At 45.3% G+C, this 23333-nt stretch overlaps 1 long non-coding RNA gene across 1 annotated transcript in view; it reads left to right on the plus strand.

Annotated features, from left to right (window-relative positions):
• Positions 1–13156: 13156 nt before the first annotated feature.
• The window catches only part of LOC147023841 (uncharacterized), a 10577-nt gene continuing 400 nt past the window's right edge, over positions 13157–23333 (plus strand). Inside the window, exons 1-3 of the long non-coding RNA XR_015060393.1 lie at positions 13157–17739; positions 17949–18398; positions 21151–23333. The exon at positions 21151–23333 is cut by the window's right edge and continues 400 nt beyond it. This is a non-coding gene — a long non-coding RNA (uncharacterized LOC147023841). The remainder of the gene's footprint in view (positions 17740–17948; positions 18399–21150) is intronic.

Genomic DNA, 23333 nt, shown 5'->3' on the forward strand with positions numbered 1-23333 from the left:
AATAATAAAACCTTTCTTAATCCTGAACTGTGACCTTTATTTTGTTTCTTTAATTGTGGGAAACTTTATGTTTGTCAAGATGTTTCCTTATATCGAAGGTGTGTATAATATGTATAAATATCCTGTCCTGCCTTTGCCCAAAATACTCCTCCACTTCCCCCTGTCCTCAGCCAACTCTCTCTCTCCACCCTCCAATCACCCCACCTTATGGATATCCATCCTCACACAATCTTCCCATCTCAAACGCTGTCTACCTCTTTTCCTCCTACCTTGCTCTCTTTGCCATTCTTTCTTCCTCCATCTGCATCAAGTGTCCAGCCGAATTCAGCCAGCATTTCACCAATCTCCCCGTCAAGCTCATCTGCACACCAATCTCCACCCTCAGTTCATCCATCCTCCTTTTATCTACCATCTTCAACTCTGTAATCTTCCCGACCAAGTTGTTCTCGCAGATCTGAAATATCTGTCTCTTTCTCATTGCTACCATCTCCAGACCATAAAGGTAGGCCGGCATCATATAAGGCACCAGAACTTTCCCTTTAACTTTCCTTTATATCTTTCTATCTGCCATCGTTCCCTCAATATGTAGCCTCCTCTGCCTCCCTTCCACTACCATAGAACTTATCCACCTGCAGAGAACAATACCACCTATTGAAAATCATTTCTTTTTCCTGAGCAAATTCAAACTTAAAATTCCTCATACCATGGAAACTAAGGCCTTCAAGATCACTGGAATCTCCTGCGATGAAGCCATCTATGGGCCTGTCACTTCCACATCACAGACGGGTTGGTGGTCTCTCTGTCTTCTTCCACCTTATTTTTGGTTTTGCACCCTCTACTCTATCAGTGCTTTGATCCCCAGGTGTTTCCTGGGTGCACGTGATCCACCAGCAACCCCCTTCTAGTGAAACTACCCAAATCCAGAATCGCTGTCCATCTCTACTCATTTCTCTCCCCCCCCCCCACCTGTAGATCCAATTTCCACATTCTCTGAAATCTCACGATCCCCTCCAGGTCTTCAAGACAATGGTTAGCCACCATCTCAGAAGTTTGCGACCCCAATCCAAAACCATTAAATCTTTTATACCCCCATTAACCCCCCACAGCCCACCTCTTTCCAAATTTCTAGTCTTTCCTTTCTTACTTTGCTTCTGTTCCATCTTGTCCACCACCTGTGTCCTCCCCCCTCTCTCTCATTCTTCCTCACATCCCTTATTTGTCCAAGTCTCTCTATTTTGTCCCTCAACCCTGATGTTGGTGTGTTCCCCTATTTTTGTTCCTTTTATTCTGTTATGTCCTGATCCGTTCAAGTTCCTGAGAGTTTGCTTATGTTCCATCTTGTTGGGGGAATCGATGTCTGCCAGGACTGTCTTTTCAAATGTTTGAACTTCTGCTTCTAAACTTCAGGCACACTAACTCTTAAAGGGGAACCCAAACGCTCAGACCACCTCGATGCTCATGTATCCCTTGGTACCCTACAAAATAGACCTGATGTGTCTTTTTCCAATTGCTGAATTATAAAGTTGGTAAACTAGCGATTAAAAGTCGAAATCTTCAGATTTGTTGTGACGTCACACCCAGAAGTAGACCACCAGATCCGTACTGTGAACGGGTTACATCGCAGTATGATTTAACTCGAACGGCAAATAATTTTCGATTTTCCACAAATATGCTGAGTCGATGCATCCTTCGTGGTTGTAGTAATACAAACTGAGATGGTTTCATGCTACATCAATGGCTGAAAGCCCCTATGTTTGCCAGAAATTGGATGAGCTTTGTTCGAAATACCTGAGTGTGCATTGGGCCTACAAAATTTGTTTTTGTGCTCTGAGCATGTTACAGAGCAATGTCATGAAACAACAGTGACGACTAGATCTTGTGATTATCCGCCATGATTGATAGAGGATGCTAAACCCAGGATTAAGCAGAAGAAATAGCTGTCACTCAAAACTGTAACCATCTCAACCGAGCTACCAGCACTTGCACACAGGCAATTTTAACGGTGAATCAGACACTTGTTGCCATTACCTGGTAGTCACCACAAGAGCACTTGAAACTAATCTGTTATCAATACAAATTTCTGCAAATCAAATGAACCACCATCTATTTATAGTGGAGAGAAAGTATGTACAGTATGTATCATCTAGTCCTCAAGAGGATTTGATCTGGGACCCTAAAACTTTCAGGATCCCCCACCCCTCCACAATACCCTCATAGCCATCACCTACACAATACCCTCATAGCCATCACCTCCACAATACTCATATAGCCATCACCTCCACAATACCCACCACCATCCCCCCCCAATCCATCCATCCATCCATTGGGACCATTCTCTGTGCAGAGCGTTGGTGCTGCCAAAACAGTGTCCTTGGCTATTGGGCACAATCCTGGATGGGTCACCACTCCGACATAGGATACCAGCAAGCTGGCACTCATTTTGCCGACCTTGGAAGGATGACAGGCCGAGTTAACCCCACCTGGTATTAATTCAACAGCTGAGTGGGATTTGAACTCAAGATCCTTGGATCCCAAGCCCACCACCCTAACCATTAAGCCAACACCAGGCATATCCCACCCCTACCCCCTCCACAAGTCACCCACCCCCCCCTTCCACAATCCCCCTGCAAATCCCCATCACCCACACCATCCACTCAGAAACCCCATCAACCATAACCCCCAACATATCCACTACCACCCTCCATCATCCTTTCAAACCCCATCAACCATCACCCCCACAATATCCACAACCATCCCACACCCCCTTCTACCCTCCTCCCCACTCCACAATCCCCCATACACTGGGGAGGAACATCGACACCTCACAGACATGAGGGTGGGACACAGCACTGACACAAATGGCGTTCAGGGAAAGTATGAAATGGGATGATCCCATAACATACAAGACACCTGGTCAGCCTGCAACGGTGGCACAAAGTATTCGTCACCCGTTTTGTCCGCAGTGTCCAAGTATGCCTGGGTTGTGTCGGCTGCCAGGTGATGGCGGGTATTTCTGCTCGAGTTATACAGTATACAAACAGATTTATCAATTAATACAAAACCCCTCTCATGTAAACTGTCAGTTGAACAGAAAACAGCCAATCAAACCCTCCCGAGCTGAAGTGAGTCATATGACTAGTGTATTCATTTTCATGAACACTTGTGCCTTCTTCCGCTGAATCGTTCGCATAAGGTTCAAAACGATTCGGCTCCATTATTCCCCCCCCCCCCCAAACTCTTCCCATCATTAATTTTGTCTCCAATAGTTTCTTCAAAATCCCACTGCTCAGTTTCAACATTCTGAGAACCTTCAGAGTTGCTGATGACGGTGGACTCGGTATCGGAATCCGAGCTCGAAATACACTGTTTCTCCATGTAAGTCGCCATTTGGTTCAAGGTGTGACGTCACTTATGTAATCGAAAATCGACACTTTGTGATTGGCAAAAATATTCAAATTATTTTTCAGACTATTCACCGTCTCCATCTTCAGATTATTCATCCGACAAAACGAAAACGCTTCCAGTGTTCTATAAACAAACATACTTTGTAGTAACAGGGTCAAATACTGCACTGGCCACTGAAGACGTTCTGCTATCTTCTCAAATGATAGGAAATGTATCTCGACTTCACCCTCAATAAACTTGGGAATGAACCCAATGTTTTTTGGCCATGTCAAAATCTGGACCTTTTACCAGCTCTGTCTCAATCAGACCGAGCGCTGCACGTGAAATAGGCAAATAGTATTCCTAATTTCTTCATCTCAAACTATCTTTTTCTCTTTTTGATCTGGGATTGTGGACGAGTTGGAGTAGAATGGAGAGGGGAAAACACTAATCGCAGAACGAGAGTGAGATCAAGGGGAGGGGAAGAAGAACACATGGGGGTGGATAAGCTCAATGCAAGCTGAATGACACAGCATGAAGAGGAAGGGGAAAAGTGGGGATGAAACAGAAAAGGAACAAACCAACCAAAAACAGATTAGGATACGGGGTGGGGGAGAGGGATCACAATAACCTGGAAGAGAGAGTGCTTGGGTATTGAGCCATTGGATGTAGAAGATGAGTATGATCTCAGGTAGTGGTGAACAGTCGTCTTGGAGCCCTGGAGTGAAGAAAGTGATTCTTCAGGTGAGTGAAAAGAGGAACAAATGAGTGTACGAGAGTAGTGATCCTGAATTTGGGGGAGTTTAACAAGAATTGTGTTATTGGCAGACCATGTGTGCCCTGCATAAACCTGGGATGGACAGAGCCAAGAGAGGGCAGAGGCTGCAAGACCAAAAAGGAAGAGGTAGAATACAGGGCAGCCACCAACCTGTCTGTGATGTGAGCATAAAAGGCCTAGACACTTGCAGGAGATTCCCTCGAGTGTTTCGTCATAGGAGATCCAAAAGATTTTGAGGGCCTTTCTTTCCACGGCATCAACAAGGGCAAGGTGTAGGGCAGGGGCCCCAGCCCAAAGAGGAGAGCAGTGCTTCGTCAAGCTGTGTATGAAGGCCTTGTATTTTATGAAAAGTTGCGACTGGCCAAGGAAAGACCTTGCAGGACGAAGGATGCATGACGTTGACACGATGCGACATCCTCTAACCCTACATCACAATGATCCCCAACTCCTATTCATTGGCTTTTGCAAGTTTGTGCTGATAAAGATGTTCAATTTCAGAATGACCAACACATTCATTTCTCAGTCTGAGAGTGCAAATAAATTCTGAGAGTGACACTGAGTGGGTTGATAAAAGGCAAACTTCTCTAAGTGCAACAAGTTCGGATTTTTGAGAAAATGTATGGGTTTAGGCCAACCTTTGATATTTGTCCCACTGTGCAGTGTGCATGTGTATGCAATAAAGAGGTAATTTATGAACAAACTCTTCCACGATGATTAAATCAATATAAATAAAAAACAAGTCTGAAGACGACGATGGTTCACGAGCCGTATTTGACGATGTAGATTGTTTCAGAAGTCGATGATGAGACAATGTGATAATTTTTGACCAAGTTATAAAAATGATCAACATGATGTGGTACGAGTGACAGGTTATTAGCTGCAAAATGTCGAAAACCCGGTTTCGTTCAACAACTTAAAAAATTTGACCTTTGCATAACCTTTAAAGGTCACAAAACAATGTTGTGGATATTAAAATAAGGAAACAGGATACGTGCTACAGCTTATTGGAGTTAGTTCGTCGAAGAAGGTCGAAAACCCGGTTCGATTCCCACAACTTTGAAAATTTGACCTTTGTGGCTTTTAAAGGTCAAAGGTCAAGGATTATAACCTTTGGTGAAAAACTTCCTCTGGAACATTCCAGGAACAATATAACGTCATATAGGCTATATGGCATTTCGCACTCCTCGGAGTATCCATACTTTGATGAAATCAGCGTAAAAACAGACTTGAAGGGGGCGCCACGGGCAAGGTGTTCGAGATAGAGCAAAATGGTTTCAAGACTTTAGGTGGGGAATGACCTCAAGATTATGCATAAAAAATATTGTCATCCGAGCTCTCAAAATTTGGGCGGTCGTATGATTTTTATGTCAAAATTCGCAATTTTCTAAGTTTTTGACCTTGTGACCTTGACCTTGGGCCGAAAATGAAAAATGGGACAACAACAAGTTTTAGATAATTCATTTTGCTATTCAAATACCGAAGAACCCGTTACATTCAGTCAATTCCCTCGGAGAAGACAGATTTTTAATCCGACTACCCCCGAAAAATGGCTATTTTTTGGGCGTGGCTCCGCTCACAATGGGCGTAGCATGCCCTCATCCAGGAAAACACAACTAGATATTGATATCGAACACATGACCAAGTTTCATCAAGATCGGATCAAAGTCCACGGAGTTATGCTCTGGACAGACAGACACACAGGCATAACGAATATAGTGGTCACTGGCTGGTGCTCGTGAACCAAAAAGATCAGGAGCATCTGGGAATGGATGGGAGTAATGGGACGACAGATGGACGAAGTACACAAGGGACAGAAGACTCACAAAGTCACTGGGACCGGTGCAGTTCATCGCGAGATAGACACACACGACGCCGGCAACTCGCAGACTAGTTTAACAAGCAGATAGACATGTACGTAAATACACCTGTCACGAAGAGTGCCTGAGTTGTTGGTTTCCTGGCCAAATTGCAGGCCAAATCATTTTCAGCCGAACGTCATGCCTGGCCAGCCGGTTCGTGAAAGACTTTGGCCAAAAAAAAAAGACCCCCTGGCGGACCTCACCAGGTGCTCGGAATAATTGGGGCCGTTAAAGACGTTGTCGTAGAAACGTTTTGTATTTTGAACGGGTCTTCAGTGGATTCATAGTGCTGTCAGTAAATGCTGTGGTCGTCGAGTCTCCTTTACCGCTCCATCCCACCTGTTTTCGTTGACAGGTTATGGTACATCGCATCATTTATTCATTTATTAAATACGTACATTGGGTTCAGACAGACAATATCCAGTGTTGTACTATGTAATCTCGAAGCTAAATAAGGATGGCCTGAGCCACAAGCTGCCATTTAAACGGTTACTCAAGTCTGGTTTAACCAATCGGATGTGGCCATACTGCCTCATGGCCTTCTTTAGTAAGCCGAGAGGCCAAGCGGCTGTAATAGGACCTGGAACGTAAAAATACACAGCGCAAGCGGGTCCTCGCAAAGCGTGAGCGCGGATAACGCCCAGCAAAGGAGATGTCACAGCCATGTGGGGCGGGGTCACACGGTGGGCGTGGCCCGAGTACACGTGACTGACAACTCGTCGATCACGTGACCGTCGGGAAGCACGAACAGCGCGCAAATGTGGGGCGGGGTTATGCGATTGGCGTGGCCCGAGTACACGTGACTGACAACTCGTCGATCACGTGACCGTCGGGAAGCACGAACAGCGCGCAATTGAATTCCTTTAACGAAGGCGAACTGAACGTGCGAGCAGAAGAGCCTTCGGGCTTTTGGACCCTCAGAGACGTTATTGTTCGAGTCAGCCTTTTGTGGGTTCTAATTGAAGTGTAATTAACATGTTAAAGAGGCATTAACGCATCGCGCCACGAGCCTGCCTAATGACTCTCCCAATGCTTCGCAACACCTCGGTCGGGTGGCCGTCTTGGGAAGAGGGAGCGTCAACGCCTCTGGCTCTGGGTCTGGGTCTGGGAGGTCGGTGGTTCGAACCCCGACCGAGGAAAACCAGACACTTTTAAAATGGCACGTGCTGCTTCCTTACTTGGCGTTGGGAATTTAAAAGGATGGATGAAAACCATATGTTGGCAGCCATTGCGCAGGGTTAGTCCTCCTCACGTGTCGAAGTTACCTTGGAAGTTGGAAGGGAACTCGAGTTATGACTACACGCGACGCGCAAAGCGGGACATTCAGCAATTCGTTCACTCTGCATGGTGGACGTCATCAGTCGATTATATCGAGGAACTACTTAATGCATATAATGTCAGAAATGTTTTTTTTATTTTAAACCATGTAGGAATGTAATCCCCCAAAACAACCAAACAAGGTAGCAAGGAATGACAAGGTGGGAATGACGAGACAATGCAACACCACAACCCTTTTACGGATTACCATCACAATATCTTTTGACATTTTTGTTATAGGTGTCAACACTAACAATTGAATGAACAAGCTCAAATGAGCTAACATCCTCGTCCTCTTAATGATGACGTCATAAAAACTCATATGACGTTATTGTGATGTATTAGGTTTGCGATAAATTAATTATCTGTGCTAATGTCCGGCTTGATTGCCACAAACAAAATTCAAACAGCTTGCCTAGTTTCGGAGATAATGGTATAGGCGATTTCCATTAGCGGCAATATTATGACGTCAACTTTTTTTTCTAGGAAGAATTTCCAAAATCTGAGATGGTTACTGTCTGTGCGTGGGCTTTCTGCATATACATGGCAAGTTTCACGAAGATCTGATGAAAACTCTGGGTTGTGAAAAAAAAAATGTCAAAAAATAGGAACGACATAAAAATTGATATGACGTCATAGTGATGTATCATATGTGCGGTAATTCATTTCTGCTAATGCCCTGTTTGATTCCCGCAAACAGAATTCAAAAAGCTTGCCGAGTTTCGGAGATAATGGTATAGGCGATTTCCATTAGCGGCGATATTATGACGTCAACTTTTTTTTCTAGGAAGAATTTCCAAAATCTGAGATGGTTACTGTCTGTGCGTGGGCTTTCTGCATATACATGGCAAGTTTCACGAAGATCTGATGAAAACTCTGGGTTGTGAAACAACAAATGTCAAAAAATAGGAATGACATAAAAATTGATATGACGTCATAGTGATGTATCATATGTGCGGTAATTCATCTCTGCTAATGCCCTGTTTGATTCCCGCAAACAGAATTCAAAAAGCTTGCCGAGTTTCGGAGATAATTTTTTTAGGTGATTTCCATTAGCGGAGATATTTTGACGTCATAACTTTTTTTTCTCGGAGGAATTTTCCAAATCGGAGATGGTTACTGTCTGCGCAGGGTATTTTTACATATATATGCCAAGTTTCAGGAAGTTTCGATGAAAACTGTAGGCTGTGAAACAAAAAAGTCCACAAGAACAACAACGCGAGTCAGAATTTGAGATCCTCATCGAGGATCTAAAAAAAAAAACCATGTCGGAATGTAATCCCCAAAAACAACAAAACAAGGTAACAAGGAATGACAAGATAATACAACACCACAACCCTTGGTGAAACGGAACTCAAAGAGTGACACTTACCTCCGCCGGGCTGAACAGTTTACATTTTACATCCCACTGATAGGTTGCATCTGAATCCAGACCTGATCCAAAATCGAATCGGCTTGTTCTTGTCACCGACTCAACTCATCCACCAAGTGTCGTCGTAACTCGTCCACAACTTTTTGAGATATCATGCTATACATAGTTTTTAGCCCCATCTCTCAAAATGGTGAAGAATCACTTGAAAAATTCTCAGATCTGGATCTTCACCAAAAATCGAATCAATTGGTCCTTGTCACACACCCAACATGTCCACCAAGTTTAATCCGAAGCCGTCCGCAACTTTTTGATATATCATGCTATACATTTCGTTTTTAGCCCAATCTCTCAATGGTGAAGAATCAGTTAAAAATTTAAAAATCTCGTATCTGGATCCGGATGCAGATCTTCACCAAAATTTAACCGATTTGTCCTCGTCACATATCCAACCTGTCCAACAAGTTTCGTCAAAATCCATCTATAGACTTTTGAGATATTATGCTATATATCATTTTTGGCCGTATCTCTCAAATAATGAGGAATCAATCAATCAAAAAAAAAATTCAGATCCGGATCCAGATTCGGATCTTCACCAAAATCGAATCGGCTTGTTCTTGTCACCTACCAAACTCATCTACCAAGTGTCGTCATAACTCGTCCACAACTTTTTAAGATATTATGCTACACATAGTTTTTGGCCGTATCTCTCAATGATGAAGAATCACTTGAAAAATTCTCAGATCCGGATTCGGATCTTCACCAAAATTCAGCGTTGTTGTCCTTCCATGGTCAACTACACACACAAAAAATTTCAGAACGATTGCTTGTAAACTGTGGCCAAAAATTGTGACAAACAGACAAACAGACACAGTCAAACGCGACAGATCAACATACTTGGTGAAAAAGTTTTTTTCGCCAATTATGTCGGTCTGCAACGCCTGTCTGTTTGTCACTTGGCAAGAAAAAACAATTTTTATGTGTGCAAGTGACCGGCCAAGGACAGCAACGCTTAATTTTGGTGAAGATCCGAATCCAGATTTGGATCGGATAATTTTTCAAGTGATTCTTCACCATTGAGAGATTCGGGCCAAAAACGATATTGCATAATATCTCAAAAATTTACAGATGGATTTGGATGATACTCGGTGGACATGCTAGGTGTGTGACAAGGACCAATTGATTCGATTTTGGTGAAGATCCAAATCCAGATCTGGATCCGAGATTTTTAAACTGATTATTCACCATTGAGAGATGTCGCGAAGTGTCACTACGAGTGATGTTTCATCTGATTGTCTGTTTTTTATATACATTTTGGCCACAGTTTTCAAGCACAACTGTTTTTTTTTCTGTATGTAGATGACTGCCCACGGACAGCATCGTCTAATCTTGGTGAAGATCCGAATCCGAATCCGGATCTGAAAATTTTTCAAATGATTCTTCACCATTGAGAGATCAGGCCAAAAACGATATATAGCACAATATCTCAAGAGGTTATGATTGGATTCCGACGAAACTTGGTGGACATATTGGGCGTGCCACAACGAAGAATTGATTCAATTTTGATGAAGATCCGAATTCAGATCTGGATAAAATGATTATTTAATGTTTCAGTGAATCTTCACCATTGATAAGGCTCAAAACGATATTTCAAGATATCTCAAAAAGTTGCGGACGGATTTGGATGTAAACTGGTAGACATGTTGGGTCTGTGACAAGAACTACTTGATTCGATTTCGGTGAAGATCCGAATCTGGATTCAAAAAAATTTCAAATGATTCTTCACCATTGAGAAATAGGGCCAAAAATGATAAATAACACAATATCTCAAAAGGTTATGGATAGATTTCTCAGAAACTTTATGGACAGGTTGGGTGTGCAACAAGGACGAAATGGTTCGATTTTGGTGAAGATTTGAATCCGGATCTGGATACGAGAATTTTAAAGTTTTTCTTCATCATTGAGAGATGGGGCCAAAAACTATGTGGAGCACGATATCTCAAAAAGTTGGGGACGAGTTATGACAAAACTAGGTAGATGAGTTGGTTCGGTGACAAGAACAAGCCGATTTGATTGAAAAATTCTGGGATCCGGATTCGGATCTTCACCAAAATAGAATCAATTCGTCATGGCCACACACCCAACCTGTCCACCAAGTTTCATCCGAATCCGTCTGCAACTTTTTGATGTATCATGCTATAGATTGGTTTAACCCTATCTCTCAATGGTGAAGAATCACTAAAAAAAAAAACTTATCACATCCGGATCCGGATTCGGATCTTCACCAAAATTGAATAAATTCTTCCTTGTCACACACCCAACATGTCCACCAAGTTTCATCGGAATCTGTCAACAACTTTTTGAGATATCATGCAATATATCGTTTTTGGCCTGATCTCTCAATGGTGAAGAATCACTTTAAAAATTCTGGTGGCTTGATCCAGATGTTTACCAAATTCTAATCAGTTCATCCTTGTCACATGCCTAACCTGTCCAGGAAATTTCATCCGGATCGTTTTTTTTTTTTTTTGAGATATCCTGCACACAAACAAACAGACAAACAAACAAACAAACAAACAGACAAACAGACAAACAAACAAACAGACAAACAAACAGACAGACAAACAAACAGACAGACAGACAAACAAACAAACAAACAGACAAATACACAGAAATTTTTTTGATAGCCGTTTTTCTGTTCTATCTTTATTTTGAACCAACCACGTCTCAACCGCCATCACACAACCACCACCGACCACAACGCCGCTTCACAACAACAACAACGCCAACAGCCATGACCTTTACCTTCACAACTCGCTCCCGCAAACATCGCATTACCGCCATTCCAAACGTCGCCATGGCCATAAACCACCACAATAAACCCTCCACCACTTTCACCTCTCCTGCGGCCATTCCCGCACCACTTGTGAACGCCGAGCGTCAGGCTGTCCTGGCCTCGTACGGGACGCGCGCCGAACCCCGAGTGCAAAGTGCGGCCTTTCCGAGGAGAATTCGGATCAGGAATGATACACGCCCACTTCTGATCCGTCCAATCAGCAAGCGCGGGGCGGTTTGGCCCCGCCTCCAGGCGCGTCGGAAGAGAATCGGGATATGCAAATTCTAAGGATCAGAGGAGACTCACGCCCCTTTTTCTCCGTCCAATGGGCGAGCGTGGCTCCACCCCCGAGCTCGTTCTGATCCAGAAATTTGCATATGGGTTCTCCTGCCGGACGAAAAGCGCCGAGCGCAGGGCGAATTTAGTCAGTTTCGGAAGAGTCAGTCTGGAGAGGTCGGAGAGCCGAGTGGAGCTCGCAGTCTGTCGGGGTTCGCAGTCTGTCGGGGAGCTGCAGAGAGGGGAAGCCTGGAGCTTGGAGCGCGGTCGAGTCGGGTTGGAGCGCGGAGTGAGTCGGGAGGCGAGAGCGTACAGGTGGTTTGCTGCAGTCGGCTGAGGAGAATTGCGGAGACCCGATAGCTCGGGTCCGAGGCAAGGAAGACGGCGGTCAGCGACGAGCTCGCAGTGGAGTCGCTCGTCGCGGGACCCAAACAAGCCAGATATCCTCTTTCCCCAGAGCATCAACAATTCCCCCCTTTTTCCCCCCGCACTGAGATAGTGCGAAAAGGGGGGCCCCGTTCCCACCCCACTCCAAGCAGTGCCAACGAAACCAGCGAAGGAGCGCGGAGTCGGGGCACCGCCGCGCTGCCACATTTGCAGCTCATCACAAAGACACGGGTAGGATCCACCTGGTCTCGCGGCCCACAGGCCCTGTCTGCCCCCTTGTCTTTGAGGGTGGCCCTTTTCCTTTGCTTTTGAGTAAATGTGTTGTCGGCGCCATCTGTAAAGTAAAACTGTGTAAGTGTTGCCGTGTGCTCACGTAGTCGGTAGTAGATCTGCATTGTTGTGTTTCTTTTGTAGCATTTGCTGTAGGTGCATAATTGTTGTAATTGTATATGTGTGCTGTCCGTGTGCCGCGGAATAAATGGGCATTATGTTGAACTGTTTTTCCCGTTTCGCTTCGTCTTTTCTTTAATTGAATCTCCATTTTGCTTCACGTAAAGGGTTGGTAGTGGGCTTAATATGCCCGATAATTAATCGGAACCGTCGAGGCCGACGATAACACCGCTCGGTTATCCCGATAGTACGGAACGGGTCGCTTAAGTGGCCCGTGTCCAGAGTCGACCTGCGGCGAGGTGCGATCGCCCGGTCTACCCTCCGCGTGGGTACTTAGGTAGGTCGAATTTGGCGAACAACCCTACCCCACGCGGGGGGCCGATTGGCACGATTGTGGTGAGGCCGAAAGGCCCACCCGTGACTAGCTCCTGGCGTTAGTCCGAGAGGGTCACGACAGAATTGTCCGTCCGGTGGGCGACGTGCCGCGATTCGAGTTACGTGGCCGTTCGCATGCCGGCGGGCACGAATTCACAACAATATATATATATATATATATATATATATATATACATATGTAATGACTTCCCTTCCAAGGAAATTCAACACAGAAAGAAGAGACAATTCAGCCCATCAAGAAAGAAGAGACAATTCATCCCAATTCAGCCTTGCACTGCAACCTTTGTTCAAAGACCTTCTGTATTGGTTACTGCTATTAACTTTGTGATAATCCTGAGATGACCAATTCCATGTTGGATTTATACCTTTATAAAATGTGTCTCTATTTGGTATCATGTTCTTCTGGTTGAATGTTGAGCTTTGCCTGCGTGCGGAGCTTCTCCAACACAGCGGCGGCCACCTAAAAACAGGAGACAAACGCACACTTCACCTTATACAATAGATTCATGATATTTAGTTCATCAAGTGGGGTAAATTAGTGTACAAGTCCACTTTTTCCTGCTTTGGAGTGCACCAAACCCTTTAAAGACCATGTTCTTGTTGACATGACAAGCCAATTATTGTTGCATGGACACTGCCATTTTACATGTCATGTAACACAGGCAAGCACTCTGATTGGTCAAGATTCAAAAATAGTGCTCTCCACTCGTACTTCGACTCGCCGAAACAGTTCGACCAAAAAGCCGACAACTTGTAAACTGGCAGAAATCGAGAGTTAAACTTCCAGTGCATGCCAGATGTGTTCTCTGATTACCATTGCTGACATTGTCGAGTATAGACCTTGTGACCTCGGAACGGAACTAAACGATAAATGGTCTCGACTTACAGCCCGTAAGGAGCAGTATTTTAATGGAGAACAGATCATGTCATCATCCCATTCCATCTCTCATCTCGAACCATGATGTTTTCAATTCTCATTAACCCTGTACCTAACCCAACCCTCTCATTCACACATTCTTGTGTTTCCTTTCCTCCGCTCTCTTCTCTTAAACTCCATGAGGAACAATGAGAGAAACTCACATTTTGGACGTTAACACTTCATTGGAGCAAAAGAGAGGGACGAAGGGCTAACATCTGAAACTTCAGCTTCTTCCTTCCCACTGTGGTTATCTTACCTCAATTGCAATCTTCATGAAGATTTCATTCATTGGTTGATTTAATCCATTGGTTAATTTAATGCATTAGTTGATTGAATCCATTGTACGCTACTTGTTCGCCGACGCAGATCGATGCCAACCTTAACCAGCGAGACCTGTTCTTCATTCTACATTGATTCCATTACTTGTTGTAGTGTGGCCCCACTGGCCCAATGTCGCTTTGTTGCCAGGGCTGACAGGATGGCCTAGCCTGGAGGAACACACACTCACCACTAAGCCATCTCGCCTCGGTTTGAATCCCATCCCAGCTACAGTCGTGGCCAAAAAATATTGGCACCCTTGTGCACTTTTTTCAAATAACTCACAATTTTCTCTTAAAATAAGTTGAAATTGATAAAAGTACTTTGTCTCCACAATTCTTTATTTCACTGTTAATATTACAGAGACTTTGTTTTTTATTCACAACTTAATATATCCTTTTAAATCAGAAAATAAAAATAAATGGCATTGACAAATTATTGACACTCGACTTAATATTTGGTATCACAGCCTTTGGACAAAATAACTGCACTCAAGCTCTCCCTATAGCCATGAATGAGCTTCCTACACCTCTCTACTGGCAGTTTGTTCCACTCTTCCGATGTAAACTGCTCCAGTTTTCCCAGATTTGAAGGGTGCCTTCTCCCAACTGCTGTTTTCAGATCTCCCCACACGTGTTCAATAGGATTTAGATCTGGACTTATTGCTGGCCACTTCAGAACAGTCCAGCGTTTTATCTTGAAGCATTCCTGTGTGCTTTTTGAAGTGTGTTTGGGGTCATTGTCCTGCTGCAAGACCCATGACCTTTGACAGAGACCCAACGTTCTGACACTGGGTTGAACATTGCTCTCCATAATACCTTGGTAATCTCCTGATTTCATGATGCCATGTACACATTCAAGGCACCCAGTGCCAGAGGCAGCACAGCAACCCCAAAACATCACTGAACCTCCTCCATGTTTGACTGAGGGGAAGGTGTTCTTTTCTTTGAAGGCTTCATTTTGTTTTCTGTAAACACAGAGATGATGTGTTTTCCTGCAAAATTCTAATTTGGTCTCATCTGTCCACAGGACATTCTCCCAGAAGGATGTTGGCTTGTTCAGGTGTGTTTTGGCAAACTCGTCAGGCTTTCTTATGTCTCTCTCTCAGCAGTGGGGTCCTCATGGGTCTCCCACAATAGAACCCCCTTTGGATGAGTTGGCGACGGATGGTGCGAGTTGAAACTGTCGTACCTTGTGTCTGAAAGTCAGTTTGAATCTGTTTGACAGTTGATCGAGGTGCTTTCTCCATCATTCGAACACTCCTTCGCTGCAATCTTCGACCCACGTCCAGGAAGGTTGGCTACAGTGTCATGGGCCTCAAACTTCCTGATAACATTGTGTACGGTGGACACAGGAACATGAAGGTCTCTGGAGATGGACTTGTAGCCTTGAGGTTGACCATGCTTGGCAACAATCTTGTGTCTGACCTCCTTAGACAATTCTATGGTTTTCTTTCTTTTCTCCATGCTCATTGCGGTGTACACAGTGACACAAAACAGCAGAACGACTCCTTTTTTCCATTTAAACTGGTTGAATGAGTGATTTTTATATTGCAGGCACCTGCAACTCACTACAGGTGGGTTCAATTCCAAAGTAAAGGAGAATCACCTGCTTGAAATCTCATTATTTTATACAACTTCTAAAAGGTGCCAATAATATTGTCCGGGCCATTTTAGGATCTCCGTGTGGAATAAACTAAGATTTAGTAATTTTTTTTTCAGATTTTTTGGTTTTGTTCCACTACAAACCAAAGAAATACATTTGTGGATACCAAAAGATTTTTCAACTTCAACAATTTTCTGGAAGAAATGGTGCATTATTTGTAAAAAGTGAAAGGGTGCCAATATTTTTGGCCATGACTGTATAAACTGTCATCCCGGTGTTTCACAGACTGGGCGATTCATCAATGTGTGTGCCGTCCCTCAGATGGACGTGAAACTGGACGTTACATCTGCCAGCATTAGTTGGTAGACGTTAAAGATCCCATAGTGGAAGCGAGTTATCGTCAGCATCATGAACAAGGTACGAATCCCTGCCCAAATCACCTTCAGCCAAATGCCAGGCATAGCCATCTGCTTCATGAAAGACTTGACCTAAAAAGGCTCCCCATTAGACCCCACAAATATGCGGGAATAATTGGGGTCGTTAAAGGTACGACTAATTAGACACGAACAGGGGGAAAAAGTATTACAAAGATAATTGTTTGAAGGAAAAAACATATACATACAGCAAATGAAATGCGAGGTTTGTCATGAACAATGAGAACATACTTCGTAAAATAAGCAATGACAGACATTTTGGAAGGAAACATACAAATCTGTTGGGAGTGGTGGTCCAGGATCTGGCAAGCCAAGACAGACTATTTTTGTTTGGTTCAAACATTGCGCATGCTGTACAGGAACTGTCTCTGTGTCTGTGTCTCTGTGTCTTTGTGTCTCTGTCTCTCTGTGTCTTTGTGCCTCTGTCTCTCTGTGTCTCTGTGTCTTTGTCTCTCTGTGTCTTTGTGTCTCTGTCTCTCTATGTCTCTCTCTCACACACACACACACACCAAACTTGACTTTTCAAAGTCCTGCCAGTATCCAGTTGCAGTTTACACTGCTATCTCCATTCCATATCGCTACCACTACCTCTCTTAGGAGACCATTCCATGCATTTACTACTCTCTGAGTAGTCTTCTTCGTTCATATGCATTACAAGGTTGTGGGACAACATTATTGGCTGAGAGTGCGGCTGTGCCGTCGATGCAATGCCCTCTATAGATTAGGACAGGAATTTGGAATTTGTTCGTGGTGCCGGCGATAGCTCACCTACCCTTCACGAATAACACCGTCGGATCTTTAATGTCCACCAACTAATGCTGGCAGATGGGACGCCCAGTTTAACGTCCATCCAAGGGTCGGCACGCCCACTGATAAATCACCCTGCCTGCGAGGCTCTCTGAGTGAAAGACCCCTAAACCTTATTACTCACTGAACTCTCATCTTATTTACTGTGAGGCTATGAGCCCTGGTCCCATCACTGTCCATTTTGCTGAAAAACTCTTCTGCACTCATTTTGTTTATATCCTTCATGACCTTGGACATCCCAATCAAATCTCCTTAATAATCACCTCCTTTCTAATGTATGAAAGCCCCATCTCCTTAAGCTTCTCCTCGAAGCTTCATCTATCGAGCCACTCAATCCATCTAGACGCTCCATGCCGTACCCTCTCTGCATTGTTGACCAAATCTGTACGCAATATGTTCGGCCTTTTCTTGATGCATAGTTTCCTGTGTTGTGGACAGGTCGTTATGGAGCCTCTGCAGAATGTCCTCCCTCAAGAGTCACCTGATCTTACACCTCTGGACTTCAACATGTGGGGTCCCAAAGGATAAAGTCGATGGTGGTCACCCATAAAAAGGGCAATACTTACAGGAAGTGACTGGAGTTCTGCGATTACGCAACATCGAAGTTAATATGAGCACGATTGTGTGCCCATATGTTCTGGGAAGTTGTGCCGCTTGTTTGCATGTAAGTGGTGGACATTTTGAACATTTCCCATAAAATGGCTATTCAATGTTGTTTTTACATGTTTACTTCTGTACATAGTAAAGTTTTGTTAATCAAGTACAACCCATGATCGATAATAATTTACAAATGTCGATACATTTTTACCTCCACCACCGAAGGTGTATGGAGGGTATGTTTTCACTCCTGTTTGTCTGTCTGTTTGTTCGCAGAATATCTCAAAAAGTTGTGGACGAGTTATGAAAAAACTAGGTGGATGACAAGAACAAGCCGATTTGATTTTGGTGAAAGTCCAAACCCAGTTCTGGCCTATCAGTGGGATAAAAAAACAAACTGATAACTAACTGTTCAGCCTGGTGGAGGTATTCGCTCCACGGAGTGCCGTTCCAGTTTGGAATGTTACTGGTGCCTTATGGTATGAGCACACCACGTGGAACATCCCAAGAACACTGGCACTCGGACGTTGGCCAAAAGCCAAGCTCCACGGGAAGTGAATGCTCCTGGAATGTGAGGAACTGAGATTTCGTCACGACGTTATGAAGTGCTCGCTAGAATGCAAATGCAGGCGTTTGGTTTGTTTGGTTTGGTCGCTCGCCAAATTCGATCTACCCAAGTACCTGCGTGGATGGTCGACCGGCGATTCCGTGCTCAAGGGAGCGGTTGTGAGTATCTGAATTCAAAAGTGAACCAGCAGCTTTTACAGCATTCTACCTTGCCCTTTCTCTCTGCCTTTTGCTCATGCATCCTCTCACTACTCCTCTCTCAATCTCCCTCCCTCAATCTCCACGTCCTTTCATTGGAAAGAAACGGCGATGTCTTTCATCACAAGGAACCTTGCAAATGCAACATTCTCTGTCCTTTAACTGAGATCCTGTCCTTCTTCATCTATCTCCAATTAAGGCTGCCATGAGGGATGTGAAAAACTCCCAAGATCACAACAATCACAGTAGTCCCAAGAAACGCTGGGTTTTTTTTCATTTGCAATACATGTGTGTGTGCGTGTGCGTATATATATATATATATATATATATATATATATATATATATATATATATATATATATATATATTGTGGCGAGAATGACCGCAAGGTGGGGGAAGTTACGTCGTCTCCCACCAGACTCCCGGAATTGTAGGCCGTGGCTCACGGATAATTCCGTGAGGTGGCGGGTCTCTTAACCGACTGTGGATGCCAATACCTCAACCGCGTAGCGTAGGGTCTTTTTGTCTTGAACCAATTTACCTAATTAACCATGTGGTGTCGTCTACCGGGGAACCATGCCCTCGGTACGTCTTGCCCGAACCGGATCACTCTACCAACTACCTTTCCGGTTCAGATGCAGCCGAGCGGAACTACCAAGGACGTACCGGCTAGGATGAACAGATTATCGGGGATCAAGAGCCGGCTAAAAACTTACATCAGAACCATGCTGGACCAATGGAGGAAAAGACAAAAACGAACTGGGAACATTTCTACAATAATTTATTTACAATAAAGCGAGGAAAGTTATGTGGTACAGGTAACAGGTTTATTGTTATGCAGGGGAAGATGAGAGAGATGTAGTGCAACAATTTTACAGCAACTTATAAAGCAGAAACAGAGAGCAGACTTGTCGCGAGAATAATGCAGGCAAGATTTACAAGGTTCGAATAACTTATACAGCTTCTATTTAAAGACGGCACCACACACTCAGACACACACTCGGACAAAATAAACCCAGTTGAATGGCAAAGGAATTTTTCAGCCAGGGAGGTAGGGAGTTGAGGTCGCAGTTCTCGGTACCTGAGTTCCGGGGAAAGGAATGCTCCATAGTGCAGCACCTGACAATGGTCGTGTGGCTCGGTCCACAGCCGCCTGCATGGAGACCATGTCAGCGACGAGCCCGGGTCGAGTCGAGCGGAGTCCGAGGCGAGGATCATGGTTTCCAGCTTACTCCCAAGACGACTCACTTTCCAGCTCACTCGCTCTCCCTCTCAGCACTCTACCCTGAGGATGGTGTCATAATTTATAGATCGCCCTCAGCGGGGAGGGGCCTTGGTGAAACTGACGTCACTGTTCGCCCCGATTGGACGGGGCTTCCATGGGGCCGCCCTTTCTGGGCGGGGTTCGGCCATACCGGGAAGCCCGCCCACTCCACACGTGCAGACTCGCCAAAAAGGAACTACTGCAAGAGGATTATGACTCAGAAAGCAAGTCACCGGTTAGGCGAGAAGGCGAACAAGCGTTTGTTCAGCTCATGCGAGAGGAAGGTACTGTGGTTCATCATGGAGGGGATATTAAGATTTATTAATCTAACTAAAAAAACATCGCAACGCACCCCTTTGATTTCCCAATAAACACAAGGAGGGCTTCTATCTACACATATACTTAACGGAATAACTGACTTCGGGACAACTGTATGTTTGTATGCATACAGTTCCGAGAACCGTAACACTACCCCTCCCTTTTGCTAGACTCAACCCGAGTCGTTAACATCCGTGTGGTATGCAAGTGTAGGTTTCCCCAAGTACGTTTAACCTACGGATCCCTGAGTGCGACATTTGAATACATGTCCCAAAAATAAATAACCTAGTGCATTGCGTAACTAAACTAACAGACTCATTCGGACAACTTAACTACATTGCCGACACGAAACAAACAACAGGTGGGTTAGGATTATATACATTTGTAATATTTACACTACCCATGGCTCAGGACCTGTGACTTGAGGAGAGAACACAATAAAGTCAACATTTGGGTTGAGTGCACAGCAGGCAATCGACGATCGGGCATCTTCAGGGCCTCCAATGGTCCCTTGTTTGGTCGGTGAACCCCCCTTTTTTATTTCGTTCCTGGCTGCTGGAGGCAACTCACCCTAACATGGCAGGCCATACGCCGTTTCACAGGCCATTTGAACTGGCTTTTATGTAACAAGGAGACATCCGGGCTGCACAGTGCAGTCCCCGGTAACGCGGCTGCCTGCAGGGCAGTCCTTGCAAACACTTTCAGAGATGGTCCTGGAGCACATGGTAAAGGTGGTGACATGGCAATACAAACAAAGGCATGGGCAAGTATGGCAAATGGAGTCAAGGCAAAGGCAGAAAAAGGCATGACAAATGCAGACCAGACAAGGTGCGAAGCAACAGGTCGGCACATGAAGTTGGCCGGCCTCGGCATGGTCTCGTGAGGTTGTGGAGGGAGTGTGGTGGCGTTGGCCGGTCCGAAGATGGGCTCGGACCTACCCTACGTTCTCCCCCCAACCTATCGCCTATACCTGTCCTTGTCCATACCCACCTCCATTCGCTTGCAACAAGAAAAACAATGAAATTTAGACTTAAATTTTTTTTTAAATAATTATATAATTACGTGTGTCCCTCACCCCCTTATTATCCTTGTTCGGCTAACCTGTCAAAACTGTCTACCCCAATCCCTAAGATTCCTTTTTAGGGGATCACGGAAGAGACAAGTGAATCTATCTCGAGGCCCAATGCAGCCTCAGAATAACTCCCACAGTTTTCAGAAATTTCCAAGGTGAGTCCAGCGGCCTACAAACAGTGAAGGGATGGATGGTGTGAAGGGGTACACATTTCCTATCTATCCTAGCATTTATTAAACGTTAATCTATCCCCGGGGCTTTTCAACACACCTGTCTCTTTAAACTATCGTTCTAGCAACCGCGATTCCCGTCGCCTGTGTTAGTGTTCATTATTAATTTGGGCCTGGCCTGTAAATTTTCTCTCGTGCTCTTGTACAATTTCGTGGCTGGGCAGCGTGGCTCCATTGGCAGGGGTACTCATCTGCCGAACTCGAACTACTGCACTCCCAGTTCGCTGAGTCTGTCTCCGAACCTACCTACTCCTTATGAACGTGGGGAATTCCCTCCCTGGCATTTTCCCCGTCGATGCCCGTGTGGCATTTTGGTGCTCCGGGTCCCGTTTCCATGGGTTACCCGTGCCCATTATACCAACTCGGTCCCTTGGACCCATAGCCTACTCTGGCCGACGACTTCGGTGCCCTCTACTCAGTACGCATATTTCCACAGCCACGCTCCCAGCCGGTCAATAGACTCCTACATCCTTCAAAAGGTTTCATACCTTCGTTCGACACCAACAACAAACCGACATCCGTTTTGGTTAATTTAATGAACCCGCTAACTAACATTACACTAACCTCGGGTTCCCTTGGGTGAGATTCACTCCGCCCCCCAATCATTTGGTCGCACCATGCATTCCACATTCACTCCACTCACACTCGGGCCCACTGACCCACGTTCACTCATTGTAAATTTTTCTCTCTTTTTTTTTTTTACACCACACTGACGCTAACTACGTTCCCCTAACTACCTCGTGCTCCCCGTTGTCCCTTACTCAAATACACGTTCCATTTAATTCTATAGCTAAGCTGCGTCCCCACTTTACGTTCCATGTCTTCAATGCATTTCTAAATTCTATCCAAAATTTCCCTAACTCGTGGTACCGGGCCCCATGGAGGACTGCTCATACGCCCATGAGGCCGGTCTATCTAACGCTAAACCCTTCCCCTAAATAGTGCTCCTTTGCCCCCACCAAGGATGTTCGCTACATCCTGGCTGGGGATCGTCTACTCGTGGCGAGGCTCTGTGAGCCTTCTGCCCCTGCAGGGGCAGTTATCCTCGCTCCGGCTCCCTCGGTCTGGTCCATCCATGAGGGTGTAAGGTCGCCGTTATAGGGTCTTAGGCGGTCCGCATGAACGATACGGGGAAGGGCCCATGGCCCCATTTTAATTTTGATGACCACGTCACTAATTTGTGCCAGGACGACCCCCGGGCCCTGCCAGGGCGAGGTGAGTTTTGGGAATTTGCCCTTCCTCCTCCAAGGGTTGAAAAACCAAATTTTCATCCCCAGGGAGTACTCACTCACGTGGCTCTGGTGGTCATAGCTGCGCTTCATTTTCACACCCACCTGTTGAAGTTGGCGGCGGGCGAAGGCATGGACTCGTTCCATGCCTTCCTCCAACTGACGCGTGTAGCCCTTCCCTGGGGGTCCATCAGGATGCTCAGGCGTTGGGCCGCACCGCAAATCGACGGGGGCTCGCAGCTCCTGTCCATACATGAGCAGCGCCAGGCTGCAAGCGGTGGCTTCATTCTGACTCATTCGGTCAGCCATTAATAAATACGGGACATGTTCATCCCAGTCATCCTGATGGGAGGTGGTGAAGAGTGCCAATTGTTGAATTAGGGTTCTATTGAACCTTTCCACCATCCCGTCAGATTGTGGCCTGAAGGGCGTTGTCCGGATTTTTCAAATTGACAGGAGACTGCACACTTCTTTTAGAAATTTGCTTTCAAAATTTTGCCCCTGATCGGTGTGCAGCTCCTCCGGAATCCCGTGCCGACATACAAAATCTTCTACGAAGGCCTGTGCCACAACCCCGGCTTCTTGATTGGGAAGGGCATAGGCCTCCGGCCATTTAGTGAAGTAGTCCATAAATACCAGGATGTATCAATTACCTCGGCGAGTGGGGGGCAGTGGTCCCAAAATGTCCATGGCCACTCGCTCAAGGGGGTCCCAACGTGATGTAGTTGAAGCGGGGCCCTCATCCTCCATGCCGGTCCCTTTTTGGCAGTACAGGCATCGCAT

The sequence above is a fragment of the Eptatretus burgeri genome, chromosome 7, assembly GCF_056783735.1.
Source record: "Eptatretus burgeri isolate ZD-2024b chromosome 7, Ebu_testis_v1, whole genome shotgun sequence".
NCBI classification, from domain to species: domain Eukaryota; kingdom Metazoa; phylum Chordata; class Myxini; order Myxiniformes; family Myxinidae; genus Eptatretus; species Eptatretus burgeri.